This window comes from Typopeltis vanoorti, chromosome 21 (assembly GCF_054136105.1).
Source record: "Typopeltis vanoorti isolate ZY-2024b chromosome 21, IOZ_Tvanoo_1.0, whole genome shotgun sequence".
NCBI lineage: Eukaryota > Metazoa > Arthropoda > Arachnida > Uropygi > Thelyphonidae > Typopeltis > Typopeltis vanoorti.
In genome coordinates, this window is record NC_143569.1 from 37,404,404 (window position 1) to 37,425,524 (window position 21,121).

General features: G+C 34.1%; 1 protein-coding gene across 2 annotated transcripts in view; it reads right to left on the reverse strand.

The window, feature by feature from the left end:
- Positions 1-21,121, reverse strand: part of LOC150094746 (fibronectin type-III domain-containing protein 3A-like) — a 379,873-nt gene that overhangs the window by 310,573 nt on the left and 48,179 nt on the right. The gene's annotated exons all lie outside the window — the stretch shown is intronic.

Consider the following 21,121-nt stretch of genomic DNA (forward strand, 5'->3'; position numbering starts at 1 on the left):
CTTATCTAAAGAGCACTGCATATATTTACGACAGTTCATCTTTCAATAGACCGACTGTGAGTTTCAATTCCACATTGGGACGGTTGTTTATCAAAGTTTAGATAGTATATAATTTTCATTGTCCAGAATAAATCTACCACTAGGAATATTAGATGTCTGGAGTCGCTTGAGACCAAATGGCATTTTAAAAGTGCCATTTAGTCTTCCTGGTACCTTAGATGACTTTATATTTATGTAACCTTTAAACCAGCCCATAGGTTTAATTTCAATGTTAGGTTTTCCAACCTTTATTGAATGAATTTTTCGTAGATTATAACAGCTACCAAATCCATAATCTTGGATTGGCCAAGGAACTGTATACAAAGAAAAATAATATCGGAAACCATCTTTCATAACACTATTTCAGGTTCGTTATATAGTATATCAAATTTGTTTTCCATATGTGAAATATGGAAAACAAATTCATATATATTATTACACACACACACAATGCTTGGCTATCCAAAGAACCTCAAAAGGACATGTTAACATGGAGACAAGAATAAAAATAAAATTAAAAAAAATTGCTGTGTGTGTGTCCTAATTGCAAGCACAGTTATGACAATAGCAATATTTTGCGGTATGAAATTTAGTATCGTGGATTTTTTTTTTATATATATGTACGTTCAGGATTATTACAGAACTGATCTCGTAGCATTCTTTCGCTGAATCCTGATAAAATATCCGTTTCTTAGAATAAATATCACATTTTTGGCTCAGCCCTAAAGAGAAAAAGCATGATTGTCTCTCACTTTTCTAATATACAACAAAAATGCTATAGCACTGCATACGGTGCAAGTAAATTAAGCAATTACAGGATAACAGCTATCACTATTAATACAGACAAATACAACCCATATAATAGTGTTTACTCACTTTCACAACTAATGATTTACTACACTTACTAAATCGAAAACGCGTTTAGAACATTAAGATACGTTGGGAAAAAAAAAATTAGAAAGTGATCACTAAAGCGGTCTGCTTGCGATATATATAAATTGGATAAGATATTTGAAATAATTTTCAACCCTTCTATAAAAGTCAGTCTTTTATATTAGCCTTCATATATACTGGGGGAAAAAATGGATTACGACTGCCTACTTTACAAAATACTGGTATTTAAAACCAATTTTAAATCATTACCTAAAGTTTGAGTAAATATTTGGTTACAAATGATCCCTACTCCGTTTATAATTAAAATGTGTCTTATCTTAATAATGGAGGCTACTGCAACTGTCAAGAAATGTTAATATCAGCAGCCTAAAAAAAAAAAAAAAATGCTTGTTGCTATCAGTGAAGTTAATTGTTTTCAGTATACTTTACTCTGAAAGAAGACAAACAGTTGCGAAATGCAAGTTCCATGTCAGGGACACACAAAGTCTACCGTTAGCTTCATAAATCCCAGCCGAAAGGGATGCATGTGACCTACCCAAAGTAGGCCAGATCAAGGATTTCCGCACAACAGTCGTGGGAATGGCAGCATGGGAGGGACTCGTTTCGTGCGGTAACGATCAAGACCGAATCATATCCTACAGTGGAAGACAATGATTGGAGTATGGACCTGACAGTTTAAGAAATCATAATGGAGCTTAACAGCCAAATCGAATGTCGGGATCGAAAATATAATAAAAACAATCCATCTCTATTAAATAAATGAAATCGCTTAAAAATTTTTTTCAGAATCCCTTTGTACAAATATTTGTACTCGTGACTGAAATTTCCATCGTTGTTTAGGTCGTTGGTTCGCGAAATTTCAAGGTCAGCGGAATAAATACAATTATGACAGATGCAAAATATCTGAAATAGCAGCATAATCAGAATATCTGAATTTCTGTTCGTAGCAAAATGATACGCTTCTGTTTTCAGCCAACTTTTTTTTCATCACTCATAATTTCTACATTTAGCCTGCAAATACTAGCATATTAATGAGGTTATACTAATATAATAATAATATAATAACAGAAAATTATAAGATTCTGCTATGTTTGAAAAGAGTTGTTCATAAAGGGAGGTGTAACATTTCCCTAATATGCAACAGAAGTGCATGATGGTAAAGGAATAGCTGTGCCAAGATGGTGTGTTAAGGAGCACTCGTGCAATATTGTCTACAGTAATATCTAGAGCAGCTTCATATAATCTTATATGCAATCCAAGGGAACGCAGTTTTTCCGACATGGAACCAAAAATTGCTTGTTTGAGATGATCCTGGCAGGGATTTTATTTTCATTGAGTACAAAGAAAGTTGTCAAAACGATGGGCATCTAATTGCTTGATGGCGAATAAGATCCACTAGCGTATCATACTCTCTCTCGGGCAGAAGTCATCCACATGAGACCACAATCGAGTCGTGATTGGATAAGTGCTCGGTAGAGACGCAGCAAAGAACATCAGTCTGCACTCCAGAAGGGGAAATTACAGAGTGCAACGGATGTTCAGCCCTCTTTGGCACCTATGGCGCAATTGAAGTGTCGGTCAAGAAAGTGTTTTTCAATCGAATATTAATCAAGAACTGTGGCAATTGGGAATAATGTTGATCCTCGTCTTAGCTCTAAGTCAGGATGAAGACTACAGCAAAAGTGCATGTGCGGTCTTCAAAGGGAAAAACCTAAACCACTGACTAAACCTTGGTGAAATATATAGCCAATGGCTTGTTTAAACTGTCTTGTCTTTCTATGACTCCCTGATATTGCAGGAATGACAAAAAATATGATATCCCAACAGGGACGCTGCTTAAGGTTGGAGGAAGTTGTTCTATCATCTAGTTTACCTCGATTGCAAATCGCACTAGAAACATGAAACCTTTATCGAATATCTTCCTCTTCCGAGCAGATTCAGCTAAGACAGCGCTTCCCAAACTGGGGGCCGTAGGTTTTGTTGAGGGGGCCGTGAAATAATGAAAACAAATTTAAAATGTTTTAAGACTAAGTAGATTTTTTTTTATTTTAAAAGAAACGTATTTAACTTTTATTATTTCTTTTTTGTTATTTTTTATATTTTAATGGAAAAATTCACACATTGGTATTGGTTCACAAACTTTGCTTCCTGCGTATTTCGGCGCTTAATGAATATTAGTAAATATTGCTTATTTATATGTTTCATTTCAAAGCAGTGGTTAATTGTATTTACTTCGAATGCTCTCCAGGGAAGCTCCAAATCTTCCTGTACCTTTCATCACACGTTCGTAATCAGGGACTGTTGATATTGACTTTATATACATATCAAAACTCGTTTTATATTATCACTGTCATCTGAGCTAGTTTTCTGTTACCAATAAAAGTTTCCATATACTTCACACATGAAAAAAAGCTTAAACAAGTTCATGTGGGGAGATAGTAACTCGCTTGCAGTGGTGAACAACAGGCCCTCCCTAACAGCCATTATACTGCAGAGGCAATAAAAACAAGTACTTTTATTATGCCAGTGAATAAGGTATGAGCAGTCTGTGTAATATATTTCTCAACAAATAGTGCAATTAGAGAAAACTGGGATAAAAACACACTAATTAATGAATCACATGTCCCCTCATACAGAAACTATGCTGTATAGATTGAAACAAAACCATATGTTGCTTGGGCAAACACAGTATCTAACTAAAAACTATTGTTATTAATTAGATGTGTGCGAGTTCGATTTCCCAAGGCAGCAATAAAATTCAACCGAACCTGTTAAAATTGTGAACGTGTTAAAATTCATAAAAGTGTTAAAACTAAGTAATATATATAATGAATGTTATGGCAGTTTCATATATGGAATTCGGTTGAAGAGAGTTAGCATTTCAACTCAATTGTCAGCTATGCTTTTATCTTTCGCGATCTTTTGTTAATACTGCACCAATCATATGCACGTTTTAATAATCTGCCTTTGTTGTCTGTTTCAGGTTAGGCTTAATTACCTTAAAGGGAGAAAAGTCACAAAAGAGAGAAAAATGTTCCTGGTTCGGAGATTCCCTTATTCAGGTAATATTCACTAATTTCATGTTGTTAGTCTGTGGTGTGCCAGTATCGGTATGTGGTGCTATTATTTGATCTATTCTACGTTAAAAAAAAATTAACCCTGAGATGGATAAGTGGCTGGTAAAAAATAAAAAAATCCCGCGAACAATCAGAAGCAGAAACAGACTCAAAAAAAAAAAAAAAAAAAAAAAAAAAAAAAAAAAAAAAAAAAAAAAAGACCATATTTCATATTTTACCAAAACAGCCCGCATCGTCTTCAGAATCAAACGGTAAGAGGCAAAAAATGTAATATATGCATTTGATTTTCGCAATATTCGGTGTGTATGTTTTGTATTGAATATAAATACAATAAATATTATAATAATATATCTCTCTATTATTACGATTTTTTTACGAGGGGGGAGCGTGAAATATTTTAATTTTTTCAAAGGGGCCCTGACATCAAGAAGTTTGGGAAGCACTGATCTAAGATGATAATTGTGTAGGCCTTTCAATATACCGATCTCCAAGCAGTGTTATCCTCACAAAGAAAACTGATATCAGGTGCTCATTTTTAAAGAAACCATCACTAACCAATGTTTCTAAGTCCGATGAGATGATCGTGCTGAATGACGTATTCGGAAATCATGTGTCTCTTGGAAAGAAGTTATTACTCTGTAGAAATCACAAAAGACGACAGTTAACTTTTCTTTCTTTCTTTTTTTTCTTCAGAATTTTACACAGACAGATAGTCTGAGCTTTAATGGAATTTTTGGATTCTTGCGTGGCTTTGCAAAAGCAATAATCGTCGCCTTTAGCTAGGAATTTGGAAATTCATGTTCACAGATTTTCTTAGAGCAGATGATTCATGGAAGAGAGTGACATAACCACCTCATAATGAGTGTCATCTGGTTATACAGCAGCAAGAGTTCTTGTTTCGTGAACGGCCTGTTGTCAAGTTCTAGGCTGTATGCAAAGTGAATCTGATTTTCTTCTTAGCTTTTCAGGACCAGAACTAGAGGGGGGGGGGGGGGATTGCCATGTTTTGACAACATCGGCAATATTTTCCATTGAGATATCCGTGAAATAGTACATGTTTGCACATGTAGTAGGGCCAGGATACCACGGAATAGTGATCGCTCCAGCATGCTATTAACTTCCCACTTAAACATTGGGAACAGAGAAGACAAAACAAATTGTTAGGTCAATGGCATTGAATGTTTAGGCAAGCATATGAAAGAAGGTATCGATTCCTGTATTTAAGAGGAGAGAGACTCTTGTAGAACATGTGCTCTACAACCCTCTTTTCAGATTCCGGAGACCTTGCCAACCCGTCTGAATAAAGAAGGTAACATTTTCCAAATTCGACGTACACCTGTCGAATGTTAAAATAAAAACAGAGTACATTTGTAGGTATATGATGTTTTATTATTTTTACTATCGGATGTTGTGCAATTAGTTTGTGTATTGGAATGGTGCTTGTTGAGTCCTAATACTCTTTTTATATCACTCCAAGACACGAGAAGCTGCAAAGCCCATAGCAAATGCCGTGCGTGGGCTGGGGTCAAGCAACTTAAAGATGAATTCTCTAGTGAGTTCTCATAATGAGAATTAAGCGTCGGAGTCCTTACGAGTTGTAGAAATGGACGCCCACTATTCCGCAAGCAGACTGCGCTTCCGAGCGCAGTCTGCTTGCGGCAACGACTTTCAAAATTACTACCCTGAAAGCAATATCGGCATCACAGCAACATTTGACCCTGTCCCAGACTATGGGGAGGATACTTACTGACACCGTTGACCCTTGCAGGCAAGTCCACGAGCTGATTGATCCTGGCGGGCCATCCAGGATCACCCGTCTTGCCGAAGCATGGGCCAAAGTAGTTCGAGACTCTCGGAATCCCCCTTTCTGGATGTCCACGGGTTGCACCACACGGCGGCAGAGTGTTGGATCCCCAATGATGGTGGTCTGGAAAACAGGATAGTAAAATTGACTCAGAAGAACGAAAAACGGGGGGGGGGGGAGAGAAAAAGAATTGACAATGAGAAAAAATGAAAAGGTTCAGTACCATAACTGGGAGGCGCTCTCCACCACTCAGAGCTGTCTTACGTAGAGGAGTTTTAAAATTTGAAAATAGTTTAAAGGATTGCATGAGAGTGGTGAGCAAATGGAATAAGTTACCAGATAAAGCGGTGAGTGCGTGGATGGGCAGTTGAAAAACAAGGTATGACACTGTTTCCTAACTTAAATCTCTTGTTTTAAGAGGAAAAATTCTGTTCAAGCATTTGAATCAGGCAATTCTTCCTCTGGACGATACTTCTCCGAAATACTCTAAACTAAGTTCGATCATTTCTCCCTCTAAGTTAGAAGCACTTGGTCATGAAATACCGATCTGGCTTGAACACATCTTCCACTCTCCAACCAATAAGTTGTGGGTTTGAATCCCACTGTAGGTATGTTGTAAATATCTTTAGGTAGCAGGTGAATTTTACTGCTGATTTTGAGGCCACTATCCTGTTTACTGGAGGCGTTAAAGTGGTTTAAAAAGTACCGTGTTCGGTTTCTGAAAAAAACCTTTCTGGATTATGGACTAACCCTTTGAGTCCACCCACAATATTAGTATAAGATAGGTTTTCGATATTTCGCGGTAGGGATTCACTAAAACAACGCATACTGTAAAAATTTATGATTAAGAAATTATCTTTTCACACTCTTACAAGATTATGAATAATTCTAACAAGGATATAAATTAAAACTATTTAATTTATGTATTAAGTTTAAAATATGTTTGGAGATCTTTCTGACCAAACAACATTACAGAGAAAATGTTCAATGTGATATTAATACAGTTTATGAGTTCTTGATGGCAACCCATATTATCATTTTATTTGTTGCAAAATTGGGAGAAATGTCGACAGTAAGTTAATAAAAATGTAGAAGGCAATAATTTGAATTATTCACTAAGTATAAATTTATTTCCGCAAAAGTTTTAGAAAAAGTATCCTTTTCAACTAAACAATGTTCTAAACTACAGAATTAAATACACGAGCAACCAACAAAATATTCAAAATGGCTTAAAGTTGACCGAATTTGGCTAATGCAGTTCTGTTTTTGCTAGGATTAAAAAAAAAACTGAAAATACAATATGCTGTGAAGAAAGAGCGAACAACAGGCACATGATCTGAGCCACTTATTTACTTACCGACAGGCGATATATTTCTTTTACTAAGCGATTTGGCATGAGTATTTTCTTCCACTTTGATAACCATGTAAAAACAAAAGAGCATGTTCACTCTAGAACAATGGTTTCCAATCGCCAGGTCGTTATACGACACTGAGCAGGCTACAAAAATATTTTTGGCTACCGTAGAGTAGAGGTTCCCAATTTTTTTAGCATATTTCTTCCGTTTTTCAAATAAGGTGCCTCAAGTTTTTTTTTCTTCATTTTTCTTAACAAGAATAAAGTAAAAAGACAATTTTCATGAGACTCATAATTAAATGAAATCATTTATTATTTTAAAAGAGTGCGGGATTACATTAATACCTTTCATTTCGAAGCTGCTTCAAACAAATACTGAAGCAGTGAATGAAAGATTTAATCCAAAATATTGATCCGTTTTCTCGAATTCTCTTAAAAGAATCAGATGCGCAAAATCAACACGTGATTCGATTATTTTATCCATTAAATAAGTATTTTCTACTAAGAGAAAGTTCAGAAGTATTCTACAATATTTGGAAATTAAGATCACATTCTGCTATTTTCCCATTGCTTACCAGACACTTCAGTAACTGTTGTAAATGCAGAGTGTTTTACTATAAGATATGTGTATTCAAGGAGGAATGGTAATGGGTGGAATTACGGCCAAAGCAATTAAGGCTATGAGGCCTATGTAAGTTTTGTAGAATGAAAACCAGTGTTTCCGGATGAAAAGCTCTGCCACCGTAGAAGATTCATCTTTAAACAAATTATTAAAGGTTCCTGGCGTCGTTCTTTCAAATTATTACAAGAGATGAAAATTAGAGAAAGGGTGACGAAGAAAGTTACCGGAAGCAAAAAAACCCTATTACCAGCAAATATCTCAGACCTGGGTGAGGTAAATTCACCGTTGCAATCAATCGACAAACTATTCTACGGCGACTGAGACGATGTAATTTAATGTAAGCATGTAATTTGTTTAATCGATGATTAAATAAATTACATGCTTAAAATAGTAAGGAGAGCGGTAGTTACAACGTGGATTTTTTAAAATCAATGTTAACCGTTTAAACAGCTTGAAACTGGCATCTACAGTAATAACTTAATAATATACAGTTAATAACAGTCGGCAATACAAGTTTTGAAAGGTAATCGGACGCTCGAACATAAGGCAAGTACCATAAATGTAAATATACAAAAGGCAGTTCAATTATCTGGAATGATGTGACTGCACAAAGAATTACAGATTTCGGGGTTGTCGCTTTCGAAGTCCCTTCTACAACAACAATAATTTATCCATCGTTACTGCCATTCCTGGAAACATTTAGTAAAAGCAGTTTTCGTAATGTCGAAGAGTCTTCAAATTTCACTTAGTGGCCACGATTTCAAATCTGTAGCTTTAGCAAATAAATAACTGCAATGAACCACGTGTGTTAGATGTTTTAGTCAAAACATATTCGACTTTCAGCACTTCCATTAAAACTGCATCCACGAGTTAAATGGAAATCCCAACCACTTGTGCTATCTCTCAAAACATAGTTAATTATCGATTACTTAGAACTAAAGCCACACACTTTCACTTTTCGATTAGGAATTTTTTTCCTCTTGAAATCGATGGAACTAACTTGGATGTCCCATAATAGCATCTCCATATGCTATTTTCAATAAATCTTACGTTTCACTAGCCGGTTTACAAATTTTAAAATAAAATTTAATGCTAACATGTTGCTCACTACTTTTCCAAAAAAAAAAAAAAAAAACTATAAGGGGAACCGGAAAGTAATCAATTATTTTTAATAGGTCATTTTTAGCAGATTGGTTTTTTTTCTTAAATAACACAAATTATTAAATTTGATTTTTATTTAAATATTACCATTACTTTTCTATTTAAAAAATCTTTTTTTTTTATTTTAGATTATTATTTTTAATATGGCGGACTTTCAAGTTGAAGACCACCATTTACGTCGCTGTATGCTGTTTTTGTTTCACCAAGGAAAGAATGCTACCGAGGCTAACAAAATCATTTGCTCAACTTATGGAGACGTATCGAAGATTAACAAATGTCAGCGATGGTTTAGGAGATTTGCAGAAAAAAATTGATCTCTCTGATCGTCCACGATCTGGAAAGACCTCTTACTGTAGATGACGATGCTCTTAAGACTCTCATTGAATCAGATCCAAACAAACTATCCAAGAATTTGTAAATTCTTGTATAATTTATAAATTTGTAAAAATTGTAAGCCAAGAGCACTTACATAAGAGTGGCAAGGTTCTTAAACAGGGTGTATGGGTACCGCATGAACTGTCAGAAAACAATAAAGCACAGAGACGGGCGATTTGCAATTCATTGTTGACTAGTCAACAAAATGACCCCTTTTTGGAACGAGTCGTAACTGGTGACGAAAAATGGGTGCTGTATAAGAATAATAAACACAAAAAACAGTAGCTTTCTCCAAATCGAACTTCAATTCCAACACCTAAAGATGGACTTCATCCACAAAAGGTTCTGTTGTGCGTTTGGTGGGATATTCATGGAATTATTCATTACGAACTCATGGAACAAGGGAAGACTATCACAGCAGCCATCTACTGTGAACAATTAGAGTGACTACATCAATCATTGGTAATCAAACGTCCTGCGCTTGTCAATCGAAAAGGGGTCATTTTGCAGCAAGATAATGCAAAACCACATTCTGCAAGAATGACTCGAGAAAAAATTAGGCAGTTAGGATGGGAACTTCTACCACATCCTCCATATTCGCCGGATATTGCCCCTAGTGACTATCACTTATTCAAGTCCTTAGAACACAGCATAAGAAATAAAACCTTCCGTTCGCAAGATGATGTCCAAAGGAGAGTTTGATATCATTTTTTGCCTCCAAAGAAAAAACTTTTATCAAAAAAGGAATTCTAAACTTAGTAGATCGTTGGAATAAGGTTATAATTAACGATGGCGATTATAGAATTGAATAATGTTAATTTGTTCTTTAATAAAATTTATATTAAAAATGTAGTTCAAAAAATTGATTACTTTCCGGTCCCCCCTTATACATGCTTACGAAAAGAGAATATTTTCATTTATTTCTTGATATTAAGCTCGTAAGAATTCTATCACTCTGTTTTAAAATTCTAAATGTTCAAATATTCAGAATAAAGTTATTCTGAATATTCTGAAAATTATCAACTTTTATAAATATTAGAAACGGCCACCAAACCCAACAGTATCTGCTCTCTAAAACACCACTTCCTGCAATTTATTTGTTTATAAATTGTTATTAACTCATCAAGAGCCTCCGCAGCTCAGTGAGTATAGACGAAGCCCTTTGGTCGGAAAGACCTGGATTCGATTCATGTCTATGACGTGATCAACTTTCATCTGGTCGCTTTCGACTAAAGGAGAATAAGCAGATCTCATACGGAGGTGGTGTTCTGAGGGATGAAAAACTCGGGTTTTTCATCCCTCAGAACAGGCAAACCGACACCGTGAACACACACACACACACACACACACATTGATCTACAATTCTAAAATACATACTTAATCCCTCATTAGGAGGGCTCAATCTATCCTAAGGGACGTGGGAGGAAAGGAACACCATACGAAATAAAGAAAATTAAATAAAATTAACTCATCTCGCAAAATGATCGATCATCAAACTTTTTTGGCACATTTTAATCAGCAGGTGCTTAGGTGAAACAAAGGTTCTGTTCAATAAAAAGAAACATGTACTGTAATATTTATTTGGATATAAATATAAAATATAGAGCTTAACTGTACAAAACTTAAATGCTAATATTTAATTGTACTACTACTACTATATATATATATATATATATATATATATATATATATATATATATATATATATATATTTATATTATATGTATTTAGAAATATAAATACATTATATATTTATATATAATGCACCGTTATTTTCCAAATAACGAAAGTTGATTAGTTAACCAGTTTCTAGTATGTACGCTCACGTGATATACAGGATACTAAGGTTTGTACTGTACGAGATAATTAAGTTTAAAAAGGAAGCTGGTAATAATGTAAACTTAAATATGTAACAGCATCGCAATATCTTATATACACCCTGTAAGGGTGGGTGGGTGTGTACACACACTAAGTATTGATGAATTAGGCAATGTAATTAGTTAAAAGCATCTTCAAAGTCATACGTCAAGAACCACCATATACCACTTGTGGGATACCCGATTTTTATGCTACATCACTGATATAAACAAAATTTCATCCGACACATAATACAATACAACAGTAACTGGGTAATATATTAACAGATATACTCTTACACTAACGCCAAAAGAGAAAAAAGTTAAAAATTATTCATATTACAAATGCATCGATAACGTGAATAGTTAATTATTGCAGCCACAGAGGCCGGCCATAAGTAAACATTTAATTTTTACTGTTCATTTAGCCATTTTTAATTATTTATCAAAAGGGAAAGAATGTATACATTACGTGAATATGAATCAAACATTTCGTGAGAATATCTAGAAACTATAGGCAAGACCAATGTGAAGCTACCAGAAAAGTCCAATATTGCGGCGAGCATAATTTTATGCTTCGTAAGAATTGAAATAAAAGAAACTTTTCCATTACTCAAAACACAATAAGTAGTGTCATTCACAAAATGAAAAGAAGATGGGATTATTGCAGTAGTGAAGCCCCCTCTAAACATAGTCAAGACAGAAGGAAGATCAGAAGAGAATTTCAGGAAAAACGGATTTAAAAAAACAATAAGGAAGGAATAAAAAAAATGAATATTAAATAAGCGCTTCCGCTCTACAAATGACATCTTGGAGTAGTGTTTGGAATTGGAATGATTGTGCCACGCAGCCTCCAAACATTAAAATCGGAGGATGTTAATAACAATTACACTGTTTCAATTCAAATTTTAAGGCAAAATATGGTCATGTTAATAACCCGATAAGCGATGAGATTCGTGCAACCTTACTTTTTAGATTAATATTTCTTAAAAATGAAACTTATCCTATTCGGATTATTTTGCTTCGCCAGACTATTCAATATAAACAGACAAATGAGTGTTGTTAAGAGTAGTGGATGAACAAAATGAATATACTAATGCTCGATAATTCTGAGAAAATTATGATAAGCAGAAGGAAAGAGGACCACCCTCATACTCCATGGGAGTACGAGGGTGGTCTGAAAAGTTCTCAGCCTCGACCATAGATCGGCAAGATTTTTTTTTTTCCTTGCGTTGCGACATCTGTCATAAGCATCCATGTGAAATTACATGTCATTCTATCGAGCAGTTAGTTTTATAAAGCTGTCTGAAGCAAAGTGTTGTCTGTATCCCTTGAAATGGATAAAACTGAGTATCGTGCGGTTATAAAATTCTTTGTAAAAGAAGGTTTAACGCGAAAAGAAATTCATTCGAAGTTCATAAATGTTTATGGGCACTGTTCTCCTTCGTTTTCGACAATTAAGAAATGGGCTGCCGAGAAATGGTATTGATTGACCGGCGAGTCAAAGTGCGTGAAATTGTTGAGACTACAGACATTTCAAAACAACGTGTAGGATATATTTTGCATGAAGAATTGCAAATGAAAAAGCTTTGCGCAAGATGGGTACCGTGCTTGCTCAATGTAGATCAAAAAAGCACTCGCATGAAAATCTCTGAACAGTGCTTGGAGCGTTTTAACAAGAATGTCATTTTTGCCCACAACCAGAAACACTTTACCACTTAATGATGTACTGTCCTCACACCTCCCGAATATGGAACACGGTTCAAACATTCATAAAACACAAAACCCTTTACAGAACACACATTATTCTGGTTAAACGAAGGTAACATTAACACAACTAAAGCAATCATTATTATAACAACCATGTACTCGATTGGGACATACAGATGCGACAAAATCTACGGAAGGGAAACAGGACCAGACATACTCAAGAAAATAAACAACATATTAAAAGAAACAACCACAGATGCCATAAACAGAAACGAAATAACCAAACACCAATGGCGGCAAATAGGTCTCATCTCAGAATTCGAAGAACAACTGCAAATCATAGAAATAAAGGACCCACCATAAATTAAAAAAAAAAAAAAAGCATAAAACACACATATACACAATAAAATAAATATACATAAGCGAAAGAAAAGCATATTGTAAACTTTTTCATAAAGCTGTATAACCACTTGTACATTAATTGCTTTATGCTATAATTAGTTGTAGTTCTGTGCATAATATTTGTCAATTATAGAGTTTGTAGTTTAGTTTTATGTATCGAAAATGTCAATGACAGTTTATAAAGTGGAAGAACTTGATGACATTTTACTGATCCGGTGGGTAACTCAAATCTCTGCCAAAATGTAACCCTCTCCTTCTATGTTAAAACAAATACTACATATGTATATAGACAGTTGCAATCTGAAAGTGATAATAATGAAGCAATAAATCATGTAATGATATGCAAAAACAAGTTTTAGTAATTATATGTTAAGAATATTTATGATATGTAAAGTAACTACATGTGTATGTATAAATATAGTATATGTAAATAGCGCTTAACACTTCATGATAAGTTAATAATGTATAATCTAAACTATATCTGTATAATCCAAACTGTATATGTACAATCCAAAATATACATTATACTGTAAATGTATAATCCAAAATGTTTACAGTCCAAATGTAAAATTGTCAAGTCAAACATAACAAAAGGTCTATAAAGAAGTGTCTCCGAAAGAATAATTATATGTATTATAAATAAAATAGTCATATGCATAGAAGACGTATTATATGTAAAGTAGTAATAGGTGTATGTATGTATGTATGTATATATATATATATATATATATATATATATATATGAATATTGTCAGATTAGTTAACAATATAAAATCCATTGTTGTATATTTTAAAACAAAACCTTACATTACCACAAAAATATAGGAATTTCATTATAAAAGAAAAATACTGCTCAACTCATGTAAAAAGGACTGTAGGAAGAAGCAGACACTGAGCAGATTATGATGTTAAAAAGTACATAGATGCTTTAGTGTTAATAAAATATACTAGGCTGAAAAACTGATTTATTACTATGGATGAGACTTGGATTCACCATTACACACCAGAATCCAAACAGCAGTCAAAACAGTGGACAGAAGCCGGTTGGTCAGCGCCAAAGAAGACAAAGTCGGTTCCATCAGCAGGAAAGGTCATGGCATCGGTGTTTTGGGATGCTAAAAGGCATTTTGTTTATTAACCAAGCATTTTGTCTTTTAACCAGATTACATGAAAAAATTCGTGAGAAAAGACCCGGTTTGCAGAAGAAAAAAATCATCTTTCATCAGGACAAGGCACCTGCCCATAATAGAGGTGTTTTGGGCTGGGAAAATTAAGGGATCTGCACTATGAATTGTTGGAACATGCACCCTATTCCCCATATTTGGCTCCCTCTGACTTCTCTCTCTTCCCAAAGCTGGTCAGCGTTTTTCTTGGAATCAAGAGATGATTGCAGTTGTCGAGGGATATTTTGCAGATCTTACTGAGAACCACTAAAGGGACGGGATAATGGCGCTGGAATAAATGTATCAGTCTTAAAGGGAGATTATGTTGAAAAATAAAAATAATTTTGAAATTATAAATTCGTTTTTTCATTGGGCCGAGAACTTTTCAGGCCACCCTCGTATTATACCTGCACACTTAAATTACTAAGGGTGTCTTCTCCATGTAAAGTATCGAAACAAATAAACTAACTTGTGAATGAAATGAAACTCGTTAACAGTACTCCAAGTGGTCAACGAAATTTTACTTTATTGCTATAAAGTAGCAGGGTCGAAACTGCTCGTCAAGTTATGACAATTACTAAAAGTAACATTGTCATTTAGAACTTTACAGCAGTTTGGACAGTGCTACTACTCCATTCACGTGTGCCTGACACGTTCTCATTGTCGAGTCTTCGTTATGTTACTTGTGCCTTGTTTAATTTTGAATTAAAAATTAAAATTCTAACTTAAGTGTTGTTTGTATTCACTTATTTATATGTCTACTTGAGTTCTATTCGTCGAAATATATCACTGTCTGTTATGTGTGTGTGTGTGTGTTCTTTTGGACAATTTGCTGGATAAAAATCCAGTTTCAAGAAGAAAAAAATAATCTTACCACATCCATATGGGACTGGCTAACTCACCAGTCAAAATGTCATAAAGTTTTAATATTGAGTTGAAGCTCAAGCCTAAGCAGTTAACCGAATTCGTGTTGCCATGATCAGTAATTACTGATCGTATCCATACCTTATAAAGTATCACTGGGTGTCATACATTGAGGAAAATGTTCCTTAAATTTCTAACAAATGAAGGCAAATTTGATACGTATTTGGTGAGCTCTATAAAGATATAAAATTTAAAATGTCAGGAAAGCATAAAATCAAAGTCACAATATTTGCTAGTTAACCAATACTTTGAAACAGGTTTTTACTGTTATTACTGCAGTTCAAATACTAAACCTACAATAATAATAATAATAACCAAATATAGGTTAAGGGGATAATAAATCCCTCATGATAAATCCCGGATACGAAACTCGGAGATCGAAATTTAAGAGTTTCATGCATGAAACTCTTAGATTTCGATCACCTAGTTTCGTATCCGGGATTTATTATCCCCTGAACTTAATTTACGCCGCCGGAAAAATAGCCTCTTGGCTCTTTATCGTAAAAACCAAATATGTTTTTGAATTGACGAGTGCACATATTACAAATATCTTAACTAATGCAAGAGTGGTATGCTTATATGTTTATTTTGCAAAGATTTGTTATGCACATTCATGTTTTTAAACCATTCTGGGTGATAGAAAATCCACCGAATTAAGAATCAAATGGAAGATAAACAAAATAAAAACAGAATTTGTTATAAAATGAGGCAGTCAGGTACTACTTAATTAAATGAACTGGGAGTAACAGACTGACAAATGAAAGCCAAGTTAAGCAAAGAGGAATGAAAGAATTAAACAGCGAAATGCCTTCACAATTATCCATGGCAATAATTATTATTATGGTACCTCCCTAGACTAATCGCGGAGGGTTATGTTATGCGACCATTTCACATTATACTACCTTGCAAATATCTATATTAATTGCGTGTGTTCAGTTCGAGAGAAAAGAATCAACAATAGCTGATTGGAGCGACTAACAATGTAACAATTCAATAACACATGACGTTCGTATGATAAGTGGTCACATTTAGAACTTCTACATAGTCTGCAAACTATCCGTAGTGTTTTTTTTTTTTTTTTTCCCGCAGTATACTGTAGCATTATGTTTTAATGAAGTGAAATGAAAATGGAAGACGCGTAAAACAAGTCTCAGTTGCGAGTTTTTAACAGGAGTTAAAAACTCAGTTGCGGTAACGGCCAATATAACTTATTATTATTCCTTCCTTCCCTCTTTTATCTTCCAGTGTTGAGGATTTTCTATTCATTTAACTGCTACCGTATCGGGGATAAGATGGTTAGCCCTATGCCTCCCATATCTGTAAATGCGTGTGTTCATGGGCCGGTTTGTCTGTTCTTGGGGACGAAAAACTCGAGTTTCCGGGTGAAAAAATACGGATATATTTTTTCCCCATCCGGAAACTCGCCATACTTATTGGAGGCATGAAATGGCAACAGCCATTTCATACCTCCAATACGATTTTGAGATGAGTCATTTGCCGCCTAGAAGTTAAGTTGGCATTTCCTACAAGGAAAGGCAATGCTTTTAACGCGGCAATACTTGGTTCACCAAGCCTGTTTGTGGAAACAGGATATACCACAGGAAGGTGGCTGACATGGATGGGAGCGGCAATGTATTGCGCGTTCACTAGCCCATTAATTGGATTATCGGTTGAACTTTCTATACACTCCAACCTTCTCTTTAAAAATCAGCACATCACTTAAAATTGAAAGTGTCTAAAAATAAAATTATTCTCTTTAATACCAGGAAGAGGGAGACAAATTCCAAATTTTTACAGCATTTGATGACGCTCCCAAGTAATTTCAGTATGCTTTCCTACTCCAAGTAATTAATAATAAAAAAAAAAAAAAAAAAAACCTATAAATGCAAGAAACTCCAAAGCTCATCCAAGCGGGTTTCGAACCCACAACCTCTTTGCTAGAGAGCACGTATGCTATCCACTCGGTAAACCAGGTGGGTTGGTTAGGCGAGTGGATGGTTTACCTTTATTACATAAAAGGTTATTTACATACTGCTTTTCATATAAAGAATTATCTAATAATTTTTATGAAGAAAATCTTGCCTTACGATAATGTTGCTGATATAATTTATCCTTCAACAAATTTTATTCAGCAATTTTGAAAACTACTACTATTACTGGGTAAAGCGATTACTGTTTCTAGATGAGGAAAACAGATGATTTCAGCAACTGGTTTTGGTAATAATGTTCACATAAAATTGAGGATTACAGGATTAGCCGAGTTGTTTCCTTGGGGTACAGAATTAAAATAACTGTGTTCAAACGTTAGCTCACAATATCCATTTTCAATTTCATGGAAAATCTGCTTTTGTTACTAACCACAACCACACGCCGCTGGCAGTAACAGACCGTGTGCATGTGGGCGCGTAAAAATACAAATATGTTCTCTGTCTATTTCCTTTTTTTTTTTTTTTTTCTTCCCTGGTTTGATTAAAACAATGGGTCTAATGAACAACAGGTTAGCAGTTCAAAAATCGTTCCAACATCCCTTAAAGTACCTTTGTGTTTGGTGTTTCGATAAATTATTCGTCTCGTAGTTTTTTTTTTTTTTTTTTTTTTTTCAATCATAGGAGAGAAAAATCGCGAAATGATATTCATGATGGTCATATGTTGCATTCCAGTGCATCGTATCGGAATACATGGTGTCAGATTTCCTACAATTCACTCCATATCTTCACACGAAATATAACTCCCTGTGAGCATCACAACAGTTTGGTCTTCGAACTGGATTTCTTCGAAAATATATATCTGTGATACACGAAACAGATGATTATTTTGATATTAAAAACAACTGTGCTATCTTAACATAAAAAAATAAAAATGTTTAAAAACTGGAATGAACTAATATACAAATCGATACACACTTAACTTCATATGAATCTGGTTTAAATGTTTATAATGGAGAAACTTGAACAAAAAAAAAACTACACTCGAAAAACGAGCTTCACACATAACTTACTGGAAAGAGCAAACTTAAAAGATCCGCCATAATCTAAACGTATTATGAAACTGATAAAATAAAATTTACTATTACTTAGAAATATGAAATAAAGCGCATATTAATTGAATGGTTGTATTTCGCTGTTCAAATACACTTGGAATTCCCCACTAAGAGTCGGAATTTAAATGCATGATAAGGAACTAATATCAAAGAATATACGAATTCGAGATAGGATGTATTTATGCTTAAGTGATAACTATTTCGAAAAGTAGGATCAAAAATTAAATGAAGTGCGCCCAGTCTATTTTTAATCAAAGTTAATCGTAGTTCACTATATGTATAATAAAGTGCACGATTTGGAGACTCGTGGGTTCGTTTAACTTCGATAACAATGCAATATGAACAAATTGTCCAATAAGAAAAGTGTCTGCAAGATGTCTGCTACAAATTAAAAAAAACAAAAAGAAGTCAAGGAAATGGCATCATTTTTTGTCGAAAATCTATTTCGATTTACAGTGATGATGAAAATCTGATTCGCTTCTTCCATGGTCAAATCATGTCTTTAATTTAAGATAATATGCCTTAAATTATTTCTGGATAGCAAATGTTACCATTAGAGATGAAATTTTGAAAGGCATTTCGAATATGCATCTATCCTCCCCCCCACCCCACATTTTGCAGTTTGTTTACTTACAAATTAATCTGAAAAAGAGAGGTACACCTCTGGAAAAAAAAAAAAAAAAAAAAAAAAAAAAAAAAAAAAAAAAAAACGGAAGGCCACTACCATGACTACTAATTACGCCTCCTTACTTGCCAAACGTTTGCTATTCAAAACATGTTAAAATAATCATGTTAACATACGCAATCAGCATGTAGTTGCTAATTACTTAGGTTAACACAAGTCACTGTTCATTTGTCGCATGAATACAGAATAATATTCTGTGCAACAGATCAAATAATTATTTGCTATAAGCAGAGAAAATATAACTATTCTCGCTAGGTATGCATATTCAACACTACTTCCCAAGCTAGTGGCGAGTCCTTAACTAGTATGTCAGTACTACAAAAAGTATGGACTTTTCCACCCAGCATTCCATATATTTTTTTTTCATTTTTGTTTAAGTATAATATATTAAAAGCGCTTTAAATAAGGGTAACAAAAAAGGTTGAATGCGAAGTTTTTTTTGTTGTTGTTAACAGTTAAAAATATGAAATTTTAATGAGAATTTTTTACTCAATATAAAAGCAAAAGAAGTTATTTGTAAATAATACAAATATAATTTATTTGTATTATTTACAAATAAATTATATTTCATAATATAAAATCAGTTTATATGTATTAAGTGGTAATGAAATAGCGAGATATCTGTCTTGCGTTCAACTTTGTACACCGGACTGCTTGTGGTTCCCATTTTTCTAAATTCACTTCCTTCCCACCAATCCTATTTAAGGCACAGAAAATAGGGATTTGACTATTAGATGCCAAACTTTTCCTTTAACTTTTTATAAACAAACTCATGGTGCAACATGTCTCTTTCAAAACAAATTCATTCGAAATGCAGAATTGTTCTTGACGCATTTCGATGACGTGTTCCCACACCATAGGTTTACTATCACCTTCTTAAGTAATGCTTCCAAGTTTAATGATATCGTAAAATAATTCAAAAGAAAAACGCTTTTGATAAATTTCACGTTGCAATTCATTGAAAATGCTTGGTTTTTCCTCAATGATTTTTCGATCATCTTTCGCTTGTTTTTATCCGCGATAAATTGCCTTGTGAGCCTTCATAGCTCCGTAAGTACCGAAGATGCCCTTAAAACCTGGGTTCGAATCCTGCTTAAGGAGCTAAGAACCTTTATCAGGGATTTTCTAGTGAAGACGAGTTAACCGGTCTCGTATGAGGAGACAGGATTTTTTTCCTCTCGCGAAACAAGCAAATCACTCAGCAGGACATGTAGTTTAAACACATAGCACAAATAGCATTAAGCCAAGTTATTTAGCAGCAGTAACAGGCCAATGAGCTTAGCATAAAAGGGAAAATGGGATAAATTGCCTTTTCAACTAACTGTTCTTCAAGTGAATTACCTTGACTTGTTTTCCGTTATTTCGGGAGCCTTCTGACCTAAGTATAGGTCAAAGTACCTCTTTCTCTCCTTACATCACTTCACAAATGCCGTGGAAAAACTTTGTAAGCAAACTTTGGGCTTCGCAAATTTTTGAAGTTTCAAAAGTGATTTAAAAATTTACAATGTTGCAAATCTATAGAACGTTGCGTAGATATTTCTGAGCTTATCAAATTTTATTTTTCCTACTATTTTCTACGTTTTGTACTTTATCTTTACTTAAGTTAAAACTTATTTACACACGCACCACACATACTTCTCTTAGATACGATATTTGATTTTTTCTCCTATATTGATACAGGATTGACTGATAATTGATAAAAGAATTTTGTTTGCCTTAAGTTACTTCTATTTCATTTTCTATTATTCTGAGTTTATGTGAATTCCTAAATATTTAAAATTCATCTCGTGCTATTGTTTTTCTAGTTATTTCTAAATTATACCTACCAACTGGTTGCCTACTAATCATTTCTGGCAGATCTGTTGGAAATGAGATATTTAGCTTTAAATTATCTTCTGACAACCATGACTTCATGTGCATAGCAAAGTAGATTATCACCCCCCCCACCCCAATTTAACTTCTTAACTTTTAGTTCTGTTACTATTTCATCTATTGAAATATTGAACAGCAGTTTT